Consider the following 9,226-nt stretch of genomic DNA (forward strand, 5'->3'; position numbering starts at 1 on the left):
TAATTCTTGCGCTCTATCGGTCTCTTTCGATGATTTTCTGATATATCAATTAATGAAAAAGTTAGCAAATCATTATCCTTGTCGGGCAGGGTTTGGAAGCGGTTCAAGTGCGTGACTCCCGGTATCGTGTCTGAGAAGCTGACCTTTAGAGCGGCTCAGGTAAGTAGTAGTATGATATACTTCTATTTTCAATACATTTATGATGCTAGATTATTATTTTGATTATATATATTCTATTCTCGTATAGTGCGACCAGCAGCCACGGGGGACGCATCTATGCGGATACTATGTTTGCGAGACCATTCGCACGTTTACCTCTGAACACAAGGATCACAGATTCGACGTAAGCAATGAACATACACACCTCTATTTTTACCTGTCGTTCTTTGTTATCATGATTGATATTCATATTCATCTCCTCTTCTTATATAGTACACGGCCATGAGGGAGAAGGTCCTACTAGAGCAACGCGCGATTGCTGTTGCAGAGGAGCTTGCGACCTTTCTGAGGACGGAAGCTATAGATGACAAAGGACGATTTAGTGTAGCTAGGGGTCATTACTGATGTTCGTCCATGTAATCGAATAGACGGGCTCTAGTCCCGATAATTCAGATCTCGATATAATTGTATATATATGCTCGCTTGTAAGATAAGTTAATCTTATATATATATGCATAATTATTTCTATTTAGAATTATATGAAAACTAATTCCCGAACACCAAACGAGGCATCACGTTAATCTTCCGAACACCTAAACCCTAAAACCCAAAAATGAACAAAATCTGAAACTCTTTAGTCCTGGTCCGTGTAAAGAACCGGGACTAAAGGGTCTGCCCCTAAGGGCGCTCCGAGGCGCCCACGTGGAGCATCTTTAGTCCCGGCTTCGAACAGAACCGGGACTAAAGGTTAGGCAACCGGGACTAAAGCCCCTTACGGACCGGGGCTATAGACCGTGTCCCCGCTAGTGCATATTGAAGACGCGCCCGTGGACTTTGAAGATGCTGACTGGCCGGCCATGGGGAAGAAAAGAAGCGCACAAGATAGAGCAACGAGCAAGGCGCTGCTGCTGCCCCTATCGCCAGAAATCATCTGCTGCAGTCCGTCAACGAGCAAGCCGCTGCTGCTGCCCCTGTCGCCAGCCATCATCTCTCGCCAGCCATCATCCAAATTTACAATCCAATCCAACACATTGAATCGTTGACTGCAGGTGGAGAGGCATGCATGCAGGTAATGGCAGCCAGGAACGAACCTACATGAGGGTGGATTACGGAAAATATAATGGACTAGCAGCATGAGGAATTACAACCGAGACTCAGTTCAGAGTTCACGCGCTATGCCGGCAGCGTCGGCGCCGGAGAGCAGATCACATTGTGTGCGTGTCCGTATCCGATGTAGTGCACTTGGGACGATGACTACAAGCTGATCAAGAAGATTACCTTATGTATGTACAAGTAGTAACGTTTATTTCATTGATATAAGTAAATCAATTCATTGGTTAATACATCCACTAACTATCTAATTAGCAACTAATTAAGATTGACGATGATTTTTTTTAGACAGATCAATGACGAATTTACAGCTATAATACAAGATGTGCCAAGCCATTGTCATGCGTGCATGTACAATTTGCTAACGGACAGAAATAGTCTCTCTCCAGGTACGTACAAAGCTAAGGAGCACACCCATTAGTCAGTTTGATTTATTTCATTGATACAATTATTAGATCAGTTCATTGATTAATGCATCCACTAACAATTTAATTAACAACTAAGATCGACAATTAGCACACACTGTATGTTGTGTTTGAAGGAAACAAATGGTCTAGCAATAAAATCAATTATTGACTTTCTAGGTACATACAGTTTTGTAGAGGCATTTTGTTTCTTCATCTTCTAATATCAATGAAGTGGTTGTTGCATATATGAAAAAGGGATTGGCCAGGATAACTAGTCTTAAATAGTATGAGTATGTGGTTCATATTACAATTTGTTCAACAAAAGTTATTGTCTAATCTGTCTATGTTTAGTTGTTCTTTTATAATGTCCCAAGCTTGCTTCAGAAGTATTTGATGGAAAGAGAGATCCATTTGTTCGTGGACAAATCAATATTAGATTACTGTTCATCCAACACTAGCCATGCATGTTTCTAGCCACTCTTCTACTCCCTATGTTCATAAAAGTTCTTTTAGAGATTTCACTATACGGACTACATACAGAGAAAAATGAATGAATCTACACTCTAACGTATGTCTATATACATCGTATGTAGTTCATAGTGAAATCTCTAGAAATACTTATATTTACGAACGGAGGAAGTATTATGCGTGTGTATGAACGACCCCTTTTCTATTCTCCATATCACATAACTGTTGTTTATTAAATTTGTTAGTGAGTGTCTATTGGTTTGCAGGCTAGAATCATCAACATGGCACGGCAAAACTAGAATAGTAGCCAATTGATAGAAGCTCTTGATACGTTTTATGTTGGGTGGGGGGAGTTGCATTCTGGTCCGTTTATTTTTGCATACATAGACTGTTATTTCTCGGAGTTACTAAGCAAATTCACATGCATTTTACTCTGATATTTTTCATATAGAAAAGATTTTTGTTTTTCCTGTAAACAGAAAAACAACTAGGTTTTGGGTTTGTATTGTAGATAAACAAATGTTTCTGGAACTATTTGAAAAATAATTAATCTTGACCCAATCCATGTCTCCATTTTTCTGTTATGTAGTACAACTTCACTTTATAGTTTGAAAAGTGGTGTGCATCTTCTCACGACACCAGCAGTTCACCACTTGATCGATGGGATTAGAGAAAAAGTTAAGTGGCTGCTACTTGAGGATGGAGAGAAGAGATTATATTAATGATGTGTGTCGAAGGTGCAAGAGTGTACGGAACACTAGTGAGGACGGGGCCTTTAGCCCCGGTCCATAAGGGTTTTTAGTCCCGGTTCACCAACCGGGACTAAAGGGGCGGGACTAAAGGCCTAACCTTTAGTCCCGGCCCTGTTCCAAGCCAGGACTAAAGGTGCTCCACGTGGGCGCCTCGTAGCGCCCCAGGGGCAGGCCCTTTAGTCCCGGTTCGTTACACGGACCGGGACTAAAGAGTTTCAGATTTTGTTTATTTTTTGGTTTTTTTTTGAATGAAATTATTTTTGGGTTTTAGGGTTTTAGGGTTTCGGTGTTCGAGAGATTAACGTGATGCCTCGTTTGGTGTTCGGGAATTAGTTTTCATATAATTTAAATAGAAATAAGTATGCATATATATATAAGATTAACTTATCTTACAAGCGAGCATATATATACAATTGTATGGAGATCTGAATTATCGGGACTAGAGCCCGTCTATTCGATTACATGGACGAACATCAGTAATGGCCCCTAGTTACACTAAATCGTCCCTTGTCATCTATAGCTTCCGTCCTCAGAAAGGTCGCAAGCTCCTCTGCAACAGCAATCGCGCGTTGCTCTGGTAGGACCTTTGTACTCATGGCCGTGTACTATATAAGAAGAGGAGATGAATATGAATATCAATCATGATAACAAAGAATGACGGGTAAAAATAGAGGTGTGAATGTTCATTGCTTACGTCGAATCTGTGATCCTTGTGCTCAGAGGTAAACGTGCGAATGGTCTCGCAAACATAGTATCCGCACAGATGCGTTTCCCGTGGCTGCTGGTCGCACTTTACGAGAATAGAATATATATAATCAAAATAATAATCTAGCACCATAAATGTATTGAAAATAGAAGTATATCATACTACTACTTACCTGAGCCGCTCTAAAGGTCAGCTTCTCAGGAAAGATACCGGGAGTCACGCACTTGAACCGCTTCCAAACCCTGCCCGACAAGGATAATGATTTGCTAAGTTTTTCATGAATTGATATATCAGAAAATCATCGAAAGAGACCGATAGAGCGCAAGAATGATTGAAATTACCCTTGGAGCATGTCCTCCAGGCTTTGGAACTGTTCCAAGGGTCTCGATAATGGGTCGAAGGCATCAACTCTTCCCTTATCAATTTGAATGTCCAACAGAATCCAATGGAAGCTGCACATGGATATATATATATATATATATATATATATATATATATATATATATATATATATATATATATATATATATATATATATATATGTCAGTAACTTATCAATTACACTTATAAGTGAATGGACACAACAGAGTAAAGACCCTCACCTGAAGTTGTATGGAAACAGTATGTGGTCACAGAAATTTTGATCTGTTAGAAACCTTAGAAGGTTTTCCTCCGTCTCCTTGGGTTTATCAGTTAGCGTCGCTATATGTATTTTATCTGGGTCAATAAACCCAATATTTAGGATGTTCCTACTTTTACAATCCAGAATCTTCATTCTGCATAATAGAGTACAAGTTATATATAGACAATGAATTGAAATAACTAAAGAAGTTATATGTAGAAAACAAATTGAAAAACTTATAGACAATAGCAACTCATAAGCGATTTGTCGAGGGCGTCGGCATTGTACATTTGGAAGAGTTCATCAAAGTCGATATGAATTTCTTCGGGGCGGCCGTAGTACTCCCGTGGGACACTCACCACGATCATCGTTCTCCCATTCTTTGATTCACTTAAGTACCATGTATGCAAGTAACGCATATTTGTTGGGAGATCATCTTTGCTGACCAAAGGCTCTCCCATGACAAACTGTGGCTTAGGTGCTACCACAGCCTTGGGTAACCTGTCGTCTTGGGAAGCCAGAACATCTTCAACCGAGACACCCCATTCAGCCGCCCACTTCTTTGCTAATTCCAAATCTTGCCCCTGCACCGGAGGGGAACATTCTCGGTTAACACCTTGAGGGGTGGGATCGACTGTTTGGACTGTTGTCCAAGCTGAGGAACGTCTGATTTTTTCTTGCTTGTAGTTGAACTTGATTTGCTCCCACTTGCACTTGCACGTGATCTGCTCTTTTTCACTTCCTTCTGCAATGTGTGTGTATAGTCATCCGGCTTATGGTGTAAGTCATACTGTGATGGAAGGGTCGTGAAGTATTTTGCAAATGCTGTTTGCTTCTCGGTGTATTCCGGGCGGGGCTCGCGTTCCTTCTTTTTCATCTGCGCATCATGATGTTCCTTTGCTATCCTGGCGTTTTCCTCCGGGGTACGATCATAAGGTCTGATAGGAAGATTAGCATGAGGTACCTTTGGGAGGGGCGACCGTTTGCGCTTTGGGGGGCTCCGTCGCTTAGAAATCGTCGGGGGAGCGTTCTTGGTGGCACGCTTCCGCTTAGTATCCGGAGCGGGCGGCGTCGGAGACGGACGACCCAAGTCCGGCGGCGGTGATCGAGATGGACTCGTGTTGTGCTGGCCGACGTCATGTGGAGGGCTAGGAGGTAATGGAGGTGTAGGTGACCTGCGACGACTCGGAGGCGGTGTTGTCCTTGGGGCCGAGCCTGGAAGCTTGATGTAGTTCTTGTCCCATAGGATGACTCCACCCAGTACTTCTCCGAGTGTCCTCTCATCTTCGGGTCCAGCTATGTCGAGCTCCATATAATGAAACCCCGCCATGATTTCATCCACCCCGACTTTAGCAAAGCCAGCTGGAATCTCACGGCCATGCCAGCCTGCATCAGGGCCAAAAGGTAAAGCTTATCCGACGGCCACCTTCATGGATATGTTCTTGAATTTCTGATGGAGTTCACATGATGTTGACTCCTTGATTCCATCCACGGGGTAGCCGGGACCGCCCTCTATCATTCTTCATGCATCGTCGGGCGGGACCTTAGATTCAGCCACGCTGCTTTTCCGCTTAGATGGGGTGCTGATAATATCAGGTGCAGGATCTTCCTGGCGCGCTACTCCTCTAAGCTCATCAATCTGCTTCTGTTGCTCGTTAATCCTGACAAGCAACTGGTTGAACTTGTCATTCTCCTCATCCTGCTGCCGCTTCTTTGCTCTCTCTCGGCTTCTCTAAGTGTCTTGGTCTCTGGCAAACCCAAGCCACCACGGGTAAGAAGGACCGAAGCCTCGCGTTCGTCCTCCATGTTCGTCATCGCCGAGGACCAGTGTGAGCAAATCTTTCACTCTATCTGCAGTGAACTTTCTTTTTCCCTCCTTAATTTCTTTCGCTATCCTTTTCCAATTCTCCCTGGGTATCCTAAGACCATCACTGCAGATGAGGTCCCCTGTTTCTTCGTCGTATAAAACACCATGCGCAAGGAACCAATTTCTTGCTCTCAATTCCCACTCATCACGGAGTGGTTCAGGTACGATGCCTTTATCTAGCAGATCTTGCTCTTTCTTATCCCACTTTGGGATGACAGTCTCATAGCCCCCTGGCCCCAGCTTGTGGTGATATTTCTTCTTGTCGGCATTTATCTTGTTCTTTTCTGATAATGCCTGGGCATCTTCTGACTCCTTGTACTCTTGAAATGCCTTCCAGTGATTCGCCTGCTTGGCTAGATACCCCTCGAATACTGGCACTTTCTTTGTCTTTAGATAGTTTTTCCATAGCTTCTTCTTCCAGCTACGAAACAGTTCGGCCATCTTCTTTAGAGTCCACTGCTTGACTTTAGCCCTCAGTTTGTCTGCGACGTCTTCATTCTCACATTCTGACAGGTTGAAATGTGACATGAGATCATTCCAAAGATTATCTTTGTACCTTTCGGCGACATAGTCACTATCGGCTGCCCCTTTGCGCTTGTTCCACTCCCGAACGCTGATTGGGACGTGATCCCTAACGAGAACTCCGCATTGCTTCTTGAATGTGTCAGCAGCATTCTTAGGAAGCTTGGGTTCGCCCGTAGGCAATATCACCTCAAAGGTGTACTGCGTCCGTGCATCCAACTTTCTAGTCGGGCCTCGTTTCGTAGCTTTGCTCGATGTGGAGGCCTAAGAGGGAGAAACATTCGTCAAATGAATGTATATGTATACAATATAGAGCTATCTCCAATATTTTTCACATATTACAAGTGATTGTCGAACTTCATATGTATACCTCGCCGGACTTCATTATTTCTTCACCGGCTTCTCCACCGGCTTCTCCATCAGTGGAGCTATCACCTTCTCCGTCATTGGACCTATCTCCTGCCCCATCGGCTTCATCTTCGTGTCGCTCGACCTCCATTCCATATCCGGAGGGGTTTAGATATGACGACGGAGATTCAGCTGGTTCAACGTCGGGGCCGTCTTTGATTATATCTTCGAGAAGTTCTTCCTCTTCGAGGTTCCTGATATGTGGATCCGTAGTTCTGCAAAGAACGGACATTTGATTAACTAATAAACTAACAAACTATGAACAATAGCAAAATTAGCCCAGTCCCGGACACTTAAGCATATACAATAGGAAAATTAAACTAGTTATATTAATTTTCTTGCTAAAAATAAACTATTAACACTTAAGCATATAAAATAACAAAATTAAACTATTAACACTTAAGCATATACAATAGCAAAATTAAGCAATAATCTAAGAAACACTATTAACACTTAAGCATATACACTATACAATAGCAAAATTAAATGAAAAAAAATATATTTCTTCTTCTTGTAACCCTAAACTAATTTTTCCTCTTCTTCTATTTCTCCTCTTCTTCTACTTCTTCTTCTACTTCTACTTCTCCTCTTCTTCTATTACTTCTCCTCTTCTCTTCTTCTACTTCTCCTCTCCTCCTCTTCTAATTTTTTCTCTTCTTCTACTTCTCCTCTTCTTCTATTTTTCCTCTTCTTCTCCTCTCCTCCTCTTCTTATTCTCCTTTTTCTTCTTTTCTTCTCCTCCTCTTCTTATTTTCCTTTTTCCTCATTCTAAATATTACTAACCCTAATAATCTAGCACAAATCTAATAACAATAGGAATTAAATGATTAAAAAAATCTTTTTCTTCTTTTCTTCCCTTTTTCTTCCTTTCTTCTCCTTTTTCTTCCTTTCTTCCCTTTTTCTTCTTTTCTTCTCCTTTTTCTTCTTTTCTTCTCCTTTTTCTTCCTTTCTTCTCCTTTTTCTTCTTTTCTTCTCCTTTTTCTTGTTTTCTTCTCCTTTTTCTTCTTTTGTTCTACTGGCCGGAGTGTTGGGGAGGAGGGGCGGGGGGCTTACCGGCCGGAGGTGTCGACGGCGCGCGGCGAGGAGGACGGCGGCGCGCAGCGAGGAGGACGGCAGGCGGCGGCGAGCAGGACGGCGGGCAGGCTGACGGCGTCGTCGAGTTCGTCGTTGTGCCGCGCCGGGCAGGAGAACGAGGAAGAAGGAGAGAAGGAAATGCGATTTGGGTTGGAAATTTTCAAACTCCCGCTTATATAGGTGGATATTTAGTCCCGGTTCGGGGCTCGAACCGAGACTAAAGACCCCCTTTAGTCCCGGGTGGAGCCACGACCGGGACTAAAGGCCCTTTTTCGGCAGACCAAAAGGCGGGAAGAAGGGGCCTTTAGTCTAAAGGGTGTCTTTAGTCCCGGGTGGAGCCACGACCCGGGACTAAAGGCCCGTGCTCGGCAGGCGGCAGGCGAGGGGGTTTAGTCCCGGGGCGTGGATCCACCCGGGACTAAAGCCCCTCCTCGGCTGCACGATAAGTTTAGTCCCACCTCGCCCAGCGAGGGGGACTAACACTTGTTTATAAGCCCCGTCGCAGGTACTCCATCGAGCTCCTCTCTAAAGCAAGCTTACGGGCCTAAACTGACTTAAAAAATTGAAACTATATTTGAAATTGTGGAGAAACTTAAACCTGAATTCAAAGTGAGATCACTTTGAATTTAGGTTTAAGTTTCTTTACAAATACTCATATAGTTTTAATTTTTTTTCTATTTTCAATTAAAAACTATGCTTTATTAAAATTCTTTTTGCATATTTGAGAATTTGACAAAACTATGATAATGAAAAGTGTTTGAAATTGAATAAATAATTCAAAACTATTTTCTATTTTCAAAAGTAATTATTTTGACTATCCAAACTATTAACTATTTTGTTATTTTCAATTAAAAACTATGTTTATTAAAATTCTTTTTGCATATTTGAGAATTTGACAAAACTATGATAATGAAAAGTGTTTGAAATTGAATAAATAATGCAAAACTATTTTTTATTTTCAAAAGTAATTATTTTGACTATCCAAACTATTAACTTATTTTTTTTTGAGCTAGTTGACCCTGAAATTGAAAAGCACTACAAATGAACTCTGAAAATGTTGAAAGTTGGCATGCTATCATCATTTCACCCACATAGCATGTGTTAAAAAGTTGAGAGGGCTACGACAAAAAC

At 42.2% G+C, this 9,226-nt stretch overlaps 1 pseudogene; it reads left to right on the plus strand.

The window, feature by feature from the left end:
- Window positions 1-1,016: 1,016 nt before the first annotated feature.
- LOC123395825 overlaps window positions 1,017-9,226 on the plus strand; it is a 12,010-nt pseudogene continuing 3,800 nt past the window's right edge.

Source organism: Hordeum vulgare, chromosome 1H (genome assembly GCF_904849725.1).
Source record: "Hordeum vulgare subsp. vulgare chromosome 1H, MorexV3_pseudomolecules_assembly, whole genome shotgun sequence".
NCBI lineage: Eukaryota > Viridiplantae > Streptophyta > Magnoliopsida > Poales > Poaceae > Hordeum > Hordeum vulgare.